Source organism: Solanum stenotomum, chromosome 4 (genome assembly GCF_019186545.1).
Source record: "Solanum stenotomum isolate F172 chromosome 4, ASM1918654v1, whole genome shotgun sequence".
NCBI lineage: Eukaryota > Viridiplantae > Streptophyta > Magnoliopsida > Solanales > Solanaceae > Solanum > Solanum stenotomum.
Genome location: NC_064285.1, coordinates 9,230,022 through 9,249,429, shown reverse-complemented (window position 1 = coordinate 9,249,429; position 19,408 = coordinate 9,230,022). Strand labels below are relative to the sequence as shown.

At 35.8% G+C, this 19,408-nt stretch overlaps 1 pseudogene; it reads left to right on the top strand.

The window, feature by feature from the left end:
* LOC125861254 (WD40 repeat-containing protein HOS15-like) overlaps positions 1-18,044 on the top strand; it is a 34,903-nt pseudogene extending 16,859 nt beyond the window's left edge.
* Positions 18,045-19,408: the final 1,364 nt, after the last annotated feature.

Sequence of the window (19,408 nt, the reverse complement as noted above, 5' to 3'; positions counted from 1 at the left end):
ATTTATCCATGACCTCAAATTACTCTCAATAAATTCTCTCTCTAGAAGCAAAGAAGAAGAAGAAGAAGAAGAGGGGCAGCAACTAGGTCGAATTCACCATTGATTCAAGCATTTTTTAGGGCTTTTATTAAAGGTATGTGAAGCTTTATCATCTATGAGTTCTTCCACCCATAGATCCCCATAGATTCCCCACTTGTGAAATCAAAAACCCAATTTTAGCTAGGGTTGTGCTTGCATTGTGGGTAGGGTTTGGGTGTGATTCCAATCTAGTGGATATCACCCAATTATGATTTATTTAGCTTTGTTTAATGATATTATGATGATTTCATGTGATTTCTATGGTAAACCCTAATCTAAATTGATGAATGTGATTTTTGTGGGTTTATGCCATTAGAGGCAAAGTTGAAGGTTCATAGTTGATCTTCGAAAACCAATGTCATGTGTAGTAATTGATCAAACTTAGGATCATATAATCATGAATTGAACTAGACTCTATTGTATATGATTGATCTTAACTTGTAAAGTTAAAATTGAACCTTTATGATCAATTAAGACTAGAATCACCTAGTAATGGAAGATGTGATCAAAATATACCTTGAAATCTAGTTATAAAGAAGAGATTAAGAAAGAAACCTAATTGAGAGTAAGGTTGTGATCATGAGAGCTAGGACTTAGGGTGAAGCTAAGGTGGTTAACTATTAATGTTAAGGCTTTGAGAGTGAAGTCTAAAAGAGAATAGAAGTCTATTAGGATGGATTGTGGTGAAAGACATATACTCACCTAACTTACCTTATGTGTGCTTGATTGATGAAAGTGATAGAATCACTTGAACATGGATTGGTTGTCAAGGACATCCTTCCATGAGTTATGAGTGTTAAACAAGGCTTAACAAGTAAACCTTAGGGTGTATGCTTGGATCCAAGTGGATATTGACAATGAGATGGAGTGTCACACAAGATAGGGTCCGGACTCCAGAAAGAAAGGAGAGCCACACCTAGTTGATGTGAGGACTATCCAAGTTAAAGGGGGAACTCTTACGTAGTAGAGTGTGGATTTTCCCAAAGTTAGGTCTCATAAGATGGGAGCCTTCACATAGTTGAGTTAAGGTTCCTAGTAGCAATCTCCATATCCTATGAACTAAGACATGCTTAAAGAAGCATCTCATAGTGTTCTAAAGCATAATTGAACTAAGACTTACTTAATGAAGTACATCATAATGTTCAAGAGTATAAGTGGACTTAGACATGCTTAAGGTAGTATCTCGTAGGGTCTATGTGAAGAAGGAACTTAGACATACTTAAGAGAGTATTTCATAGTATTCAAAGTAGAAAGGAGTTTAGACATGCTTAAGTAAGTATCTCATAGCATCCATGCTAATAGTGAACTTAGACATACTAAAGGAAGTATCTCATAGGGTTCAACCTAATAAGGAACTAAGATGTGCTTAAGAGAGTACCTCATAGTGTTCTAAAGTTAAAGAGAGGAGCTAGGTTCCAAACCAAGAAGTGTTAGTATGAGGACCTAAAGGTAGTACTTAGCATGAGTAGTATTATGAGGTGCTATTCATGCATTGCACAAGTATGACTTAGGGTCACTAAAGAGAAGTTGTAAGAATATGATTGTGCTATAGTTGTCCTTCCTAGTTATATAGTTGACTAAAGGTGAGAGATTCCCTTAGTTATGAGAGTTAAACTAATAATGAGACCAAAGGAGGGTGAGTATGACTAAGATGACTTCAAGGCTATGCTTAGGTAAAGGGTAGTATGGGATACCTTTCATGCATTTCACAAGTGTGTCTTGAGGTTACTTAGGAGTATGGTTCCCTTATGGTAAGAAGAGTTTATGAGTTGACTATGCATATAGGCTATGATTAAGATGATCAAAAAGGGATACACTATGTCTTATGTTGACTTATGTTTATATGATGCTTATGTTGGAGATTATACTATGACTATGATGATTATGTTATGAATATGTTATTATCTCTTATGCTTATGTCTTATGTTTACTAACCATTTTGAGATGCTCTTATGATGTTGTGCTAGCTTTCATACTTGGTACATTTTGTACTAACGCATATTGCCTACATTCTAACCAAATGTAGGGTTTCAGAGATTGAGTTGCTTTGGAGGCTAGGTTCCTAAGGTGCAAGAAGAGTTGAAGAGTTGGTGAGTCTTCATAGCATCGAGGACAAGCCTATCATTTCCTTTATGCCATTTATTTATGTTTTAGACTTTGTATGGGATGTGTCCTAAGAGTTTTATTCAAGTATTATGTTAGATGGTTTGAGATAAAGGTTTAGTAAAGACTTCCGCTTGTTTTGTTATGAAAATGACTTCGATTGTAAAAGTTTTAAATTGTCCCTACTTTTCTAGTATATTATGTTATGATTATGCTAAAGGCTTGTATGAAACCCTTTCGGGGTCAAGTACGCCATGTTACGTTTAGGGGTACCCCTGGGTCGTGACACTGCTAATGGACTACACCTTTCAAATGAAGAAATATAGGATCACTGTCTTGTTTTTCCTTAACCTCTGCTACCAATGAAGATTCAAATCTATTCTAAACTATCACTCCACCATCTGACGAGTCTATAAGACCAACTCCTAAGCGAGCAAGCTGGTGAATATCTCTTGTTAATTCTTTCCTTTATTTCTCAACATGTGCTACACTGCCCATAGATAACCTGCTAAGAGCATCAACTACTACATTCGCCTTACCAGGATGGTAGAGCACATTCATATCATAGTTCTTGAGGAATTCAAGCCATCTTTGGTGAAGATTCAACTCTTTCTGGGTGAAAACATACTGAAGGCTTTTATGGTCTATGAACACATCTACGTGAACACCATACAAGTAATGCCTTCAAATCTTTAGGGCAAATACTACGGCTGCAAGCTCAAGGTCATGAGTCGGATAGTTCTTCTCATGCACCTCAAGTTGTCTAGAAGCATAAGCTAAAACCTTACCTTGCTGCATCAATACACAATCTAGGCAGACTCTAGATGCATCGCAATAGATCACATAACCATCTGAACACTCTGGTAGAGTCAAAATAGGAGCTGTAGTCAACCTAGTTTTCAATTTTCAAAGGTTTTTTCACACTCATCTGACCACTGGAACTTAACCTTTTTCTGAGTCAACTTAGTCAATGGAAAAGTATGGATGAAAATCCTTCCACAAATCGTCTGTAATAACTAGCCAAACCCAAGAAACTTTTGATATCTGTAGGAGAGGTAGGTCTGGGCCATTGTTTCATTGCCTCTATTTTCTGAGAGTCCACTTGGATCCCTTCGCTAGACACTATACGACCAAGGAAAGAAACAAATTGTAATCAAAACTCACATTTGCTAAACTTAGCGAATAACTGGCGATCTTTGAGAGTTTGTAGGACAACCCTCAAATGAGTTGGATGTTCTTCTTCATTCCTAGAGTAAATAAGGATATCATCAATAAAGACGATAATGAACAAGTCCAAATACTGCTTGAACACCTTGTTCATCAAGTCCATAAAGGTTGTAGGAGCATTGGTTAGTACAAATGTCATAACTACGAATTCGTAATGACTATACTGAGTTCTGAAGGCTGTTTTCGGGATGTCACTATCTCTAACTCTAAGCTGATGATAACTGAATCTGAGGTCTATTTTTGAAAAATGATTAGCACCCTGAAGTTGGTCAAATAAGTCATCAATCCTGGGGATAAGATACTTATTCTTGATTGTTACTTTGTTCAACTACCGATAGTTAATGCACATCCTGAGAGAACCATCTTTCTTTTCACAAACAACACTAGTGCACCCCAAGGAAAAATACTAGGTATGATAAAGCCCTTATCTAGAAGGTATTTCCACTGCTCTTTCAATTCTTTAAGCTCAGCTGGAGCCATTCTATAAGGAGGAATAGAAATATGTTGGGTATTTAGAAGGAGATCAATTCCAAAGTCGATTTCCCTTTCGGGAGAAACTCCGGGAAGATCTTCTGGAAACACTTCTGGAACTCATTTACTACAGGAACTGACTCAAAAGTTGGGGTTTCAAAGCTTGAATCCTTAACCCGAACTAGATGATAGATATACCCCCTGGAAATCATCTTTTTGGCCTTAAGGTAAGAAATGAATCGACCCATAGGCACTGAACTACTACCCTTCCATTCTAAGATTGGTTCGCTAGGAAACTAAAAACGAACGATCCTAGTTCTACAATCAACTGAGGCATAATAGGAATGTAACCAATCTATACATAGAATGACATCAAAGTTTATCATTTCTAACTCTACAAGATCTGCTAAGGTGACTTTCTGAGAGACCGTGACATGGAAATTTATGTATACCCGTCTAGCTATAACTGGGTCAACAACTGGACTAGAGACTGAGAAGGGTTCTGAAAGAGTTTCTGGACTGACATTAAAGTTCACTACTATATATGGAGTTACAAAGGAAAGAGTTGCCCCTGGATCTAACAAAGCATAAACATCTAAGTGAAAGACTCGTAACGTACCAGTAACCACATCAGGAAAATCTTCTAATCCTGGCGAGCTTGAAGAACATACAACATGTTCTGGCGCTGACTGCCACATGTACCAGATGAAGCACCCTGCTGAGTTGGGTGACCTACTCGTGCTGTTAGGGCTATAGACTGAGCCCTACTATTATTACCTCCCTGTCCTAATTTAGAAGAAGGGCAATCCCTGAACCTATGGCCAGACTGACCACATCTAAAAGACTCTTCCTTCACTGAAAGGCACTCGCTCGGATGTGTTTTACCATATTTTGGACAAGTTGGGCAGGTCCTATTACCTGAAACACTATCTTGAGACTTAGAGCTTGATGTCTTACCTTTCTGATCCAATCGGAACCTAGAGGATGGAGCACTAGCTGATGAAGGTGCTAAAGCTGAAGATTTCTGCTGAAACTGCGAGCGATTTCCACCACCTAATTTCTGCTGAGTGTACTCATAGTTACCTGTCCTAACCTTCTTATTGTCCTTGACATGCTCACGCTTGTTTCCCTCAACCTGCTGAGCATGGGTCTTAAGCCTAGAGATGTTCATATCATCTAACAACATAGCATTCCTGCACTCTGTCTTCACTAAGTCGGACACACCATACAAAAACTTAGACATATGTGTCATCAAATCAACGACCATATGCAAAGCATACTTGGAGAGTTAGGTGAACTTGAGTCCGTACTCTTGGACTGACATTGTACCTTGCCTCAAATTCATGAATTCCTAAGCCTTAGCCTCCCTCAACTCTCTCGGAAAGAATCTATCCATAAAAGCTCCAGTAAAACACTCCCAAGTCATATGAACTGCATGTGTACCCCTAGTTTCTTTCCACTGAGTGAACTAAATATGAGCTACATCCTTAAGCTGGTAGGATGCCAACTCTACCTTATCATTACAGTTACTTGAATCACTCCAAAGATTTTCTTAACCTTATCGATGAAATTATGTGGGTCCTCACCAACATGCGACCCTAGAAATCAGGTCGATTCATCTTAACAAAATCTCAAACTCTAGCTTCCAGTGATCCACCATTTCTATTAGTAGGAACTGGAGCCTGCCGATTGGTTTGGTTAGTTATACTCTGAGCCAAAAGTTGAATCACATTCCGTAACTCTGCATTCGAAACTTCATGATTAGGGACTAGAGGAGTCGTGTTAGCATTGCGGGCATTCACATTCCTTGAGTAAGCTCTACGAAGAGGCATGATCTAAAACGCATAACGATGAGTTAGAAAGTAGATCACACCCACGCACGATAAGAATAGCAAGAAACTGAAGTTTTCCTAAAACATTTTGTAGCCTCTCTCTCATTAGATGTAGTGCACTTCACAACCTTGAAAAGGTCTTTACTTAGTGCGACATTTTAGACATCATAGGACACTTAAACCTAATGCTCTGATACAAAGTTTGTCACGCCCCAAGGCAACCCCCAGGACATAAACACGGGACCTAGGGACACGAGTGACCCCAAGCTAACCCTAAGTTGGCATATCATAAGCAGACTGAATATTCTATAATAATTAAACTGATGCGGAAGCTAAATCATGATAAAACTTAATAGTGGGGAATAGCCAAACAGGTCTGAATATATAAATACTGAAAGAGAGTTTATAACACTGAAGTAAAACTCAAAAGCTAGAATTGAATCTAAACTATGTCTGAAATAAGCCTTTAACTAACTAGAGATGCTGGGAAATGCCCCCAGCTAACTCTAGCAAATACTGAAAACTAAAATGAAATGACTAATTAGAGAAACATGTATATTGTCCTTGATGAATGAGGAATCACCACTGAAACTGCTGAACTGGAGATGGGGAACCGATCTATAGGTTATCTAAATGCTGAGTACCTAAACTTACATCACGAGAAGATGTAGCGCAGAGTATGCGTCAGTACTTGAAAGGTAATGAGCATGTATGATGGAATAAAACTGAATAAAACATATAACTGAACAAAGCGGTAAAGCAATGATATAATCTGAACATGATTGAAATAATGAATACTGAGCTAACTAAATGTAATGACCAAGTACCTGACATGCTCAGACTGAACACTAAACTATAGTTGATAACCTGGTCAATACACTAGAATTTGACTGTGGGAACTACTAATAACAGACATAAAACCACATGAGCTAAAGGTGGAGTCCGATGTATACGCCCCATCGATGGGACCTAATATACCCTGCCAAAGGTATAAAGGCATGACTGGCGTGATCACTAAAATGTACCCACGGAGGGGACTTATAAACCTACGGGGGCACGTAGTTCTAGGACTAGTCAAGTACGTTGAACCCTAGTCCACTCGATTTAAGCCTACTCCCAACTAGAATGTATATAAACAATATTATGACTGAAATACTGAAGTGTTGGATAGCTCAATTACTGACATGCAAACTCTGAGAATGCAACAATTATAACTGATAATGTAATATTCGTAAACTGAAGCATATATGTCTACTTGAACTGACCTAGCAAGTGTAATTCATGAACTAAACGAATCTACACAACTAGGGTTCTGAATATCATGCAAGAAACTAAGCAACAATATGATAATCTGATTTGGATCATTCTAACAACTAAAACCCAACAATTTCTAACATTTAAGAAACCCTAGGTCTAGATAATATTAAGGGAATCAAGATTCTGACTGAAATTTAGGGACCTAATGGGTGAAAGGAACCCACTAGTGAAATCCCACATACATGGTGATGTATTTTACGGAGAGATATTTTGATTTCTTGGCTGGAACTGAAGAAACCTTGTTGTGTTCTTGAAAAGCTTAGTCGACTATTTCTCCTCTCTGGTTCTAAGTTTAATCGATTATTTGGAGAATGAATTGACTAGGGTAAGTTCTAATTTAGTTACTAGGCTAAAACTTACCAAAACCACATAGTTTAGGGGTTAAACGACGTAGTTTAGGGTTCCAACGCATAGGGAAAAGACCAAATGATCCCTTACTTAAAAGTTGTCGGGGCCAATCGACGGTCTGTGGACTAACCCACGGTCCGTCCTATCAACCGTCGACTGGCTTCAGAGAGGGACTGTTGAGGGGTCTGATCCATGGACCAGGACCACGACCCGTGGTCTGACCTACGGTCTGTGGGTCCGACCGTGGGTTGACCCCTAGACATTTTTTCTGGACTATTTCTAGGGAGGGCTGCAGGTGGCCATCCACGTACACCACCTACAATCCATGGGTGGTGCTCGTCGGTGGCACCTGCAACTTCTGATTTCTGCAAACTGGTCTTTCTAGCATACGAGGTGTTACATAACCACTCTAGTGCATAAGCATTTTTATGAGCCAAAGGTCTATCAGAAACAACCTAGTTAGGGGTTTAATGACGCAAATAATTTTTCATCCATAAAGCCTAATGTGAGATCTCAGTACGCCTAAATTCACAAAGAGCTAGAAACTTTCTCAAAACTTAATGACCTTATTGCAATTTTGAAGACTCGGTTTTAACGGACGAGACTTCCTCAGTGGGAGCAGCAGATGAGGTTTTCCCCGAAGCGACCCGACCCTAGCTACTCTGATGGTTTACTTTCAACTTTTGTTGAAGCGGTTCTGGCCTTCAGAGTGTCCAACATACGCTTACTAGCTAAACTCCTTGGAGTATGCCTACATAAATACATGTTCACTAGTATTTAAAGTCCATAGATACAAACTATGTGCACTTTACTCTATTTATATGAACTATTTAGGAATTGAGAATAAATAAGAAATATTTCAACACGATTGTATTTCAAACTAATGTAGTAGTATAGGATGACCTAATTCTATATGTATAAGTTTCTATTAAACCCCTGTCAAGGGATATATACTACAACAGAGTAAATTCTGGGCATACTATCCTTACTGTATATGTCGTTCTTGGTATAATATATAAATATACCTTTAACTTGGTATCAACTCACATCTATACCATTCAAATTTGAGTGTACACAAGTAGGCGCTTAAACTTGTATAAAATTGAATAAATAGACACATTTCTCCTACGTGATGTCCTACATGACAATTTTATGTCCTATGTGGTGTCCTACATGTATCATGACATGTAGGACATGTGTGTCTACATGTTCAATTTTATACAAGTTGAACCGTCTACTTGTGCCTACTCAAAGTTAGAGGGCATAGATGTTAGCTGAAGCCAAGTTAAAGGGCATATTTATGTATTATGCCTTCATTCTTTATTTCGGCTTGCAAATGTATGTGTAGTGGCACACACACCATTCTGGCTCTGAATTCATCTGAAACCATTACTTTTAATTGCAGCATAAGTCATGGTAAGATTTCACTAAAACTTGCAACGAATAAAATGTTTGAATCCATAATTTTAAAAGTATGTCAAGTTAAATACTAGAAACATGACATTCAGATTCATCTGAACCTAGTACTTTTAAACTCATAGTGTAAGTTTATATATAGAAATTAACTAAAATTGCAACAAAGAAGAGGTTTGAATCCCTAGTTTAAAAATATAAGGAGTTCAATACAAAAAAACAAAAAGATTGAACACATAGAGCTAGCCTTTGGCCATAGATTTTGAATTTTCAAGTTCCCATATGGAGAAAGTCCATTATTTAGGATCGTAATCTGATTTCGGACAGTAAAAAAATATAGTTTAGGGGTTGTAAATAAATATCGAATAAAAATATTAACTTTAAACATTGCATGAATAAGGCTTTTTGGATTTATCAGTATGAATTTTTGGCATGCATCCAGAGCCCATATTATGAATTAACTAATTAATATTTTTTTTACTGATGAATTTCAAATCCATTAAATTGGTGAATATGTTATGATATACTACCAAATTTAGACATCTCGTTTAAATTCTGAATTTGTATCCACATTTTTAGATAGGATTAAATAAATTTGAAATTTCAACTCTTCGAAATGCCTTGAGGGTACATTAGTCATTCAACGCTTGATTCAAAATGCCTTTTTGAATGAAAACCTTTCTAATTCTAGTCTCATATAAAAATGTTGTATTTCCCATAATTTCCACTTACCATATTTTTCCTCTATATATATCAGACTTAGTAGTAATCCATACGTCTGTACTTTAAGCCGCCGACAGTTCACAACAATTGCCTCTTTAACCTACGATTTCCTCCTACTTGAATAAGGTAATTCAATTTTTATCTTTCGAACCTTTTCCTTTGTACTATTTTTATGGAGATTTTGATGTTATGTTTCTATTAGATGAGTTTAACTGCTTTGATCTATGCTTTACTTGAGGCAATGATGTATTTGGAAACATGATCCTCTACCCGCACAAGGTAGGGGTTAAAGGTTTGCATACACATCACCTTTCTCATACCTGAGGTCTGTTGTTGTTGCTTTTAGACGAGTTAAATTCTACGAAGTTAACATTACTATTCTAGTATATAAAAATTTTCTAAGCTAAGGGTTTATCAGAAACAATTTATCTACCTCAGGTAGGGTAAGTAATATTATTCAGATCTAGAGACACTTTTGTCAAAACAACTTACACAAAAAGTACTTTTCGATAAAAAATAATAATTTGTGTTTTGTATTGTTTTGCTAAAAGGCGCATTTTTTTGTTGACCAATCATCTCAAATATAAAAGGAGTCCCTTTTTTTATGCTTTTAGCCTCCAAGAAGTCTGACCAAATAGATAACTAGAAACGTAAGAATTCCTATTCTTTCAAACTTCCCAATATTTCTTTAGAGTTTCATTAATTATTGTTAATTATGTCTTGAATTTTTCCTTGTATGTTTTAGGAAGCTATAATTCATATTAGTTTAGGAGACCCTTTGTCCTAATAGATTTGGAAAAGGGAAAGATTGTCCTTGTAGGATTGGGAAAACATTTTCCTTATAGGTTAGGGACTACTTCAGATCTATATATTGGGGATATAGTAGGGGATTGTAAGGCATGCTATAGGATACACAATGTAGTCCTTAGGGCTTGAAAACTCTCTCTGCTTTTGCTAGGAGGAGTAGGTCTAGTTGAACCTCATTAAACCTTGTGTTATTCTTCTTCTCTACTTTCTATGTTTGTGATTGTCTGCTAGTTAATCCACGATATTTCTGCAACAATTGGTATCAGAGCTTAATTAGGGTTTCTAGACATAATCAAGGGTTAAGATATCTCCATCATCTTCAACAAAATATAAAATTAAATTTTTTGATGAGGGTTCTAATTTCAGTCTATGGAAGATTAGAATGAGATCGTCTTTGGTGTTAAAATGATTTTGGAAGGCAATCGAGAAGGATTTTACAAAAGAGCCCAAACAATCAGAACAAGAAGACCTGAAGGAGAGGGCTTTGAGTGTGATATTCATGACCGTTACAAATAACGTTCTTTTGAAAATTGATGAAGGGAATTTTTCAACAACAACATAGAATAAGTTAGAAGACATGTACTCTAAGATCGCTCACAAATCGCCTCTACTTGAAAAACAGGTTATACAATCTTCGTATGAATCATGGTACACTAGTCAAAACTCACCTTGATGAGTTTAATTCAATTAAAATGGGCTTGGAGAATGTAGATATCAAAATTGAAAGTGAGGATCATGCCTTAATTGTGTTATGTTTGTTACTACCATCTTATGATACTTTTGTTTGTACATTGCTATATGGGAAAGACAATATCTCACTTGATGATGTTAGTAATGCACTAAAATCTAAAGAGTTGAAGAAGAGTTTTTCGGATAGCAGAACTGAGGGTAAAGGTCTTGTGAGTAGGGGAAGAACACAACTGGAGGGCTTTAATAGAAAATAGTTTAATTTCAGGTTGAAGTCTAGAGCAAGAAAACAGAACTTTTATGAGTGTGGGGAGCAGGGTCATTACAAAAGAGATTGTCCTAAATTAAAGGAGAAAAAAGGAAAGTAGAAAGTTGATTACTCAGCAAATATTGTTCACATTGGAAATAATTCGGATGAAAACGACTACCTAGGGGAAGTTTCTGTTGTGAGTTCTAATCATAGGCACAATTATTGGGTTCTTGATTCTGGTGCAACTTTTCACATGTGTCCACACAAAAATTGGTTTGCAACTTACAAACAGACAAATGGGATTCTCTACCTAGGTGATGATAATCCATTTGAGGTATAGAGGATAGGTAACATCAAATTGAGAATGTTTGATGGCATTATCAGAAATATTAAATGTTTGCATGTTCCTTGAATTAAGAGAAATTTGATTTCTCTTTTGACTTTGGATGATCAAGGGTATAAGTTTCACTCAGAAAATGGAACACTTAAAGTATGTAACGGTTCCATGGTACTCATGAAAGGTAAGCTTCCGTCTAGACTGTATTATCTACAAGACAGTGTAGTTGCAGGGGAAGCAATTGTAGCTTCTGGGAAGAATAATATGAATCAATCTCAATTGTGGCACTTGTGATTTGGTCTTATAAGTAACAAGGGATTGTCTTTGTTGAACAAGAGAATTTGTTGGATGGTTACAAAAATCAAGCTTTAAATTTTTGTGAGCAGTGGGTGTTTGGTAAGAAAATACGGGTGAAGTTCAACATGAAGGCTATACAGAAGACCAAAGACAAGGTAGATTATATACATTCATACTTGTGGAGTCCAAACAGAATTCCCTCCAAAAGTGGTGCAAGGTACTTTATGATTTTGATTGACAATTACTCAAGAATGGTATGAGTGTATTTCTTTAAAACAAAAGATGAGGCATTTTCAACATTTATCAAATGGAGGACGATGGTTGAGGCAGACCAAAAGAAAAGTTAAACGTCTTCAAACTAACAATGGTTTGGAATTTTGAAACTTAAAGTTCAATAAATTTTGTAGCAGAGAGGGCATAGTGAGACACCGCACTTGTGTTGAAACACCACAACAAAATGGTATTGCAGAACGTATGAACATAAGACATTGTGATAGAGCATGAAGTATGCTTTCACTCATGTGTTTGCAAGACTTTTTGGGTTGAAGCAATCAATACCAATTGTTATTTGGTCAATAGATGTAATCTACAACTATTGAGTTTAAAACTCCCTTTGAAGTTAAGTCCGATTAGCCTGGTGATTATTCGAATTTAAGAATATATGGTTGTCCTACTTATGCTCATGTAAGGGATGGAAAACTTGAGCTGAGGGAAAGAGAACAAAAGACTCTGGGGTTAATTTGTGACATTCAATGAATATGCCTCATTAAACAGTCAAAAGGAAAAGGCAATAGCAGAATCATATCACAGTGTTAGTGACCGCATAGAGCTAGAAGTTGAATCTCCACTAGCTCAACCTAATAGTTTAGAAGTGGAGTAGGTGCAAGACATTAATCAGGATGATAGTGATGATACACCTATACAACAACAATCATAAAGTATTTCAACATGTAGGAAAAAGAGAGTGATCAACCAACCAAAAAGATTCACAAACGTGGTTGATGAAAATCTTTAAGGATATGCAAATTTTATAGAATTTGTATTATCAGAGACAATTGACGTGTTTGAGCCTAATAGCTATAAAAAAATTATTTCTAGTACCAAAGAAGATAGATGGATTGGTGCAATTGGTGAAGATATGAAGTCTCTTCAAAAGAATCAAGCATGGAATTTGGTTTATTGTCAAGGGGATAAAATGGCAGTCAAACATTATTTTATCTGATGAGTTGTTATATCTAAAGGAGTTATTGATGAGAATAAAGTGTCTACACATGATAATTTAGTAGATATGATGATCAAGATAGTATGAATCAATAAGTTTAGGCATTGCCTAGACTTGATTGGTGTGAGTTGTACTTAGTAAGCCCTTTGGAGGGCAGGGAGCAAGGCAGATAGACGGTATTTTCAATTGATGAAAATAATTCAAGCCAAGGGAATATTTATTAATTATGTCTTGAATTTTTCCTTATATATTTTAGGAAACTATAATTCATATATATTAGTTTAGGATACAATTTGTCCTAATAGATTTGGAAAAGGAAAATATTGTCCTTATAGAATTGGGAAAACATTTTCCTTATAGGTTTGGGACTACTTTGGAATCTATATATAGGAAGTATAGTTGGGATTCTAAAGCATTGTACATGATACACGATGTAGTTCTAAGGTCTTGAAAACATTGTAAGCTTCTTCTTTCTTTTCATAGTTGAATACTCTCTCTACTCTTGCTGGGAGGAGTAGGCCTGGCCGAACCTCATTAAATCCTTGTGTTATTCTTCTTCTCTATTCTCTTTGTTCGTGATTGTTTGCTAGTTAATCCACAACATTTTCGTAACAATTATGCTTAGCAGGAATATAACAATGGTGAAGGAAATATATTTTAATGATTAAAAAGAGTTACTAATAAGAGAGAAGTTGGCTAGTCTGGTTATTTAAATAAGGAATCTAATTGTTGGTCATCAAAGAATATGAAAAAAGGACAAAAGGACTATTAGCCCCTACAACAATAACTACATATTCGGTTTTATTCCACAAGTGGGATCTGAGGGGAGTGGGATGGTGTTTGATTGGACACAAAAGTCAAGTTGTTGATTTACTTCTATTATGAAAGTAGAGATAGTTGGAGAAAGTATTAAAATAATAGTAAGAATATTATTCTGTTTGAAAATAATTACATCAATACTTTAAATAGCTAGAATGGGCATTTCTTGCTATGGTGAAGACACTAATGTTATAGGCAAGGGCGGACCCACATACAACCTATTGGGTGCTCCAGCGCCATAATGGCGTAGCTATAGCCATCCTAGGGTGTCCACCCTTCGTCGAAAAATGACGTTATATATATATATGTTAAATTCTATATTTAAATGATATATATTTAGAATTGAACATCCTTGACAAAAGTTATGTCCTTAGTGCAGTGGTGATGGGTGTCCATTTGAATTAAGGAATTCTAGGTTCGAACCTCAAATAACAGAACATTTTTTTGTTTCTATGTTATTTCTTGAAATATGAGTATATTAATCGAACAACATCTAGTGAATAAAAAGCCCAATGAGTTCTTTGGTCCAGTAGCTAGTTGGAAGGCTGTATTTTTTAGGGGAAGTTAAGGGTTCGATTTTTGCTAATAACAATTGTTTACACATTTCCTATTTTCCTCTTTTTTTCTCCCAATATAGTCTCACATGTTTTTCTCTTTTTACTTTCTTTGTATACTTAAAATTTTTAGTCTTAATTTCCTTTTTACGTTTTATGTAATTTCTTGTGACCTGCAAAAATTTAAAAAAAAAAAAAGAAGTCATGCCCAAAGACTTTTCTTATTTTTCTCGAGAAATATTTGCTCTTTGGTTAAGAAATATTCCAAGCTAGTTGTTTTTTTTTCTTTCTTCTTGAGTAATGCTAATATTAATCTTTTTTTTTCTCATTAATATTTTAAATTATTGTGTTAAAAGACATTTCTATGTGATTTATAGTAATTTTATATTAAAAATGTGAGCATCCATAAATCAAAAATCCTAAATCCGTCACTGGCCATGTCATATGCTTTCTATTTCATTTTCAGTTGAACTGCATATTGCTTATTTTTTTTTTCCTGGATAACAAACAGTAGAAGCTTCATTGAAATACATGATTTTTTGAGCATGCAGCTGATACTTGTACACATTTTTTGTTGTGATACTAAGTTTTGCTTTTGTTGCAAGATAGATTCGGAGCCTATGGATATCAACACAGACTCAACCCCATATGAAATTTCGAGTTCTGATTTAATGGTTTTGGAAGGACATACCTCAGAGGTTTGACCGCCACGATTTCATAATAGGAAAAAATACTAAATATCATCTCTTTTTTGTCTTCTCTATAAAAATTACAATTGTTTCTTGTTTCTAAACTCATGTCAGGTTTTTACCTGTGCTTGGAGTCCAGAAGGGTCACTTCTTGCATCTGCGTAAGCATAGTTCGATTTCTTTCTTTTGTTGCTCTCGTCTATGAAAAACTCATGGTCAAATTCTTTGAAGTGGTTTTTCCTTAGTTAAAAGGTTAAGAGTAGTTTTAGACTCGTCTAAGGAACCATCTCTCGTATAGCTAACCATGTGTAATATCAATTTAGGTCGGGAGACTCTACTGCTAGAATTTGGACTATTGGAGATGGTCCATGTAATTCTACTATCCAAAGGAGAACTCCAAATGTTTTGGTTTTGAAGCCTTTGGAAAGTCGAGCAACTCAGGAACACAAGGATGTTACAACACTTGATTGGAATGTGAGTTTTCTACTGGTCATTTTCGTTGATCTATACTTTTCTGGTTGCTTGTGATTACCAATTTGATTTTCTTGTTATTATTCGATCTTGTATTTATGACTTTTTCTTGTACAGAGTGAGGGAACCCTGCTTGCAACCGGTTCTTACGAAGGCAAAGTCAGAATATGGAACCGATATGGTAAGGGACATGGAGGAAAAACTTATTTTGAAGATTGAATGTATAAATTGACCATTGGAAAGTATAGTTCCGGAAATGCGTTTGCTAGTTTGTTCTTTGGATTATTTTCATAATAGACCACTACTTTTCATGTCTTGTTTACCTGATTGAAACTAAAAGACACCAAGAAACAATCCATTTTCTTGTTGATAAACTTTTCACCCTGTCGAATCTATTCAAGAATGTTGAGTCCTTTTCATTGTTGTTCAAATATGCGTGTTGTCCTCGTGTCTGTTTTTCTCTTACTGATAATCCTATAACTGACTTTTCATTCAGGGGAATTGGTTAGAAATCTTAACAATCATTGTTGTCCAATCTTCTCTTTGAAGTGGAACAAGATAGGTGATTATCTACTTAGCGGTAGTGTTGATAGAACTGCCGTTGTTTGGAATGTGAAGTCTGGCAAACCGAAGCAGCAATTTGAATTTCCTGCAGGTGTTTTGTTTCCATTGATCTGTCTTAACTTTGCTCTATATTTTACCTTATAGATTTTGTTTTGTTTTGAATTTATTCTCACTGTTGTTATACAACCCCATTCAGTTGTACTTGATGCTGATTGGCAAAACAACGATTCTTTTGCGGTCGGTTCCATTGATAACATGATTTACATTTGTAATGTTGGGGAGAATCGACCAGTCAAAAGATTCTCAGGACATAAGGTGTGGTACCATTTCATAACGATTCCAATTCGAAATATTTTATGCACATTTAGTGTATGTGCAAAGCGCAAACTTAATATCCTTTATGAATATATTCTTAAAGAGTTATTAACTTCGCCATTGCAGAATGAAGTCAATGATGTCAAGTGGGACCCCTCAGGTTCCTTGCTGGCTTCATGCTCTGATGATACCACAGTTAAGGTAATTCCATTTCAGGTAGAGAGGTGGTGTAGTGTGCCACTGGCCCTCAGAGATTTGCATATGTTGAATTTTAGCTTCACCTATTCCGCGCTAAGACTTTGAATATGTTGTTTCCAAGGAATTATGTTTATTGTGTTGTATAATAAAATTCATTGTTTCTGTGCAGATATGGAGCATGGAACAACATGTCTGCTTGCATGATTTCAGAGAACATCGCAAAGTATTGCATAGAACATCATTATTTCTATTTTTGTTCTTTTTTTGTGGTCATTGTTGATTCATTTAATCAAATCAGACATTAGTTGCTGACTATTATGCCTTTTTAGGAGACATATACCATCAAATGGAGCCCAACTGGCGCTGGTACAAGAAATCCAAATCAACAATTGTTGCTGGCAAGGTATATATCTATTGCTACCAATCATGTTTCTAGCCCCTGCTCTGATTTATTGTTTTATCTTGGAAGGCGATTTGGTCAGGATAGGAATCCTGGATTACAAATTAACCCCTTTTATATATTTTCCCTTTCGTTCTTCATCATCCTCTCCCTGGATCCGTGACACCCCCTTCCACAGCAGCACAACAATCCCCTTGCAAGTAAAAATAATCCAGAGAGATAAAGTTTTACTTAAACCGTCCAAAAAATGGATTTTTGGTGTGTGCTGATTTAATGTATTGCACCTAACTTTTTTATTTCTTTGAGCTGATTTTGTTTTATTGTTTGTCTGTCTAGTGGTTCATTTGACTCTACTGTGAATCTATGGGATGTTGAACAAGGTCGTCTTCTTCACACTTTGAACGGTCACAGGTAATAGATGTGAACTCATTATGTCTACTTCGACACAGGAAATATTAAGGCACTCTTAATGAAATTTCACTTTTTAACTTGCATATACGGGCTCAAGTACTATGGGGTTTGCTTACTCGTGCTCAATTGAACTATTGATACCTATATACCTATTGGAGTGGGGATGTGAGGGGAGGGGAGTGAGAATGAGTTAATTGTGTATCTTTCTTTTAGATTATCAAATGTTTGTATCGTTCTTGTTGAATATTTTTGTTTCTTTACTGAGTAGATTCTCTTGCATTTTGAATCTAGGGAACCTATTTACTCTATTGCATTTAGTCCGAACGGGCAATACTTGGCAAGTGGATCAGTTGATAAATGCATGAATATATGGTCAGTGAAGGAGGCCAAGATTGTAAAAACCTACAATGGGGATGGCATTATTTTTGAAGTATGTTGGAACAAGGAGGGCAATAAGGTTGCAGCTTGTTTTTCAAACAACAAGGTTTGCGTGTTTGATATTCGATTATGAGATTTAAAAGGACATGGGAGCACGAGATGAATTTCACAATTCAAGAAACTCTACCTTCTAGAAATGCAGATTGTAGATAAGTTTTTTTTTTATTCGTCACCATGTGTTAGATTTATCTGTATTGGACCCCAACTAAATCATTATGGCTTTGATTTAAACTTAGGGTTGCAGTATTGCTTGAATAGTTGTTCTGATTTTCTTCTTTTTGTTGCTTGTAAGGAAATTGACATGGTTGTGATTATTCTGATTATGTGTAATTTAACCACATTGTTAATTCCTTGCTTGCAATTGAGACAAAAAATCTAAGGGATCGTTTGGTTTACAAACAAGTTATACTGGATTATTGCGTGGGAATTATAATATAGTGATTTAAAGCATATTACTTTAGTTTCTTTTTATTTTTAATATTAGCTGAATAAATATCTTTTCATCATTTTTTGCCTAAAGCATCTACATGCATATAAATAACCTCCTTTTGAAAAGTACAAAGTTTGTTCCGTCAACTTGATATTCTAACTTAGGTTTCTCTTAAATTACCAACATCAATTTTCCATTTTAGTTAATTTATGCACTTCTTTGGACATGTGGTATAAGCCGTTGTTTGATATCATGGTTTTTTTCATTGCTTTATCAATTATATAGAGGTTCTTTTTCAGCTTAATACATAATCAACTCGTTAAACTTGAAAAAATATTTCATTTAGACATTCGATCTTAATCATGTTTCAATTGAACACTTCAACTCATAATAAAGTGTTTCAATTAGACTCTTTCAATTTCAATTATCTAATAGACAAATGAAAATACGTACATAAGTTTTTATAAAAATTGAATTGAAAGTGTCTAATTAAAACACTTTATTAGGAGTTGAAATGTATCATTGAAGACATAATACATAAATGTGCCCTCCAACTTGGAGCCTAAGTAGCGGGCACAATGGGAATTGCTACAGTACCTACCAACCACTCAGGAAAGCTAGCACCTACTGAACAACCTCAGAAGTCAGAAGTAATAAGGGGAGGCCTGCACCCCTAACCTGTGTTGCCACATCTGGTTCCGCACCCTCCTCATATGTTACCTCAACATCCTTCTCAACAAGATTTTCTGGTGGGGGAGGGGTCACTGGTCTCAGCCCAGTCGCTGCCTGAGCTCCACCTAGTGGCGGATACAGGATTTTAATGTTGTGGGTGCTCCATTAGCTATCAATCACAAAATAAGTTACAAATTTAACATTTTTCATAAGAAAGACAATCATATTTAAATATGATAGCGAAAAAAATCAATAAAAATTATATTTTGGGTTTTTTTTTTTAAAAAAAGGAAGATGACAGTTTTTTTCTATAAAATCTTGTTTAGTAAAATTTA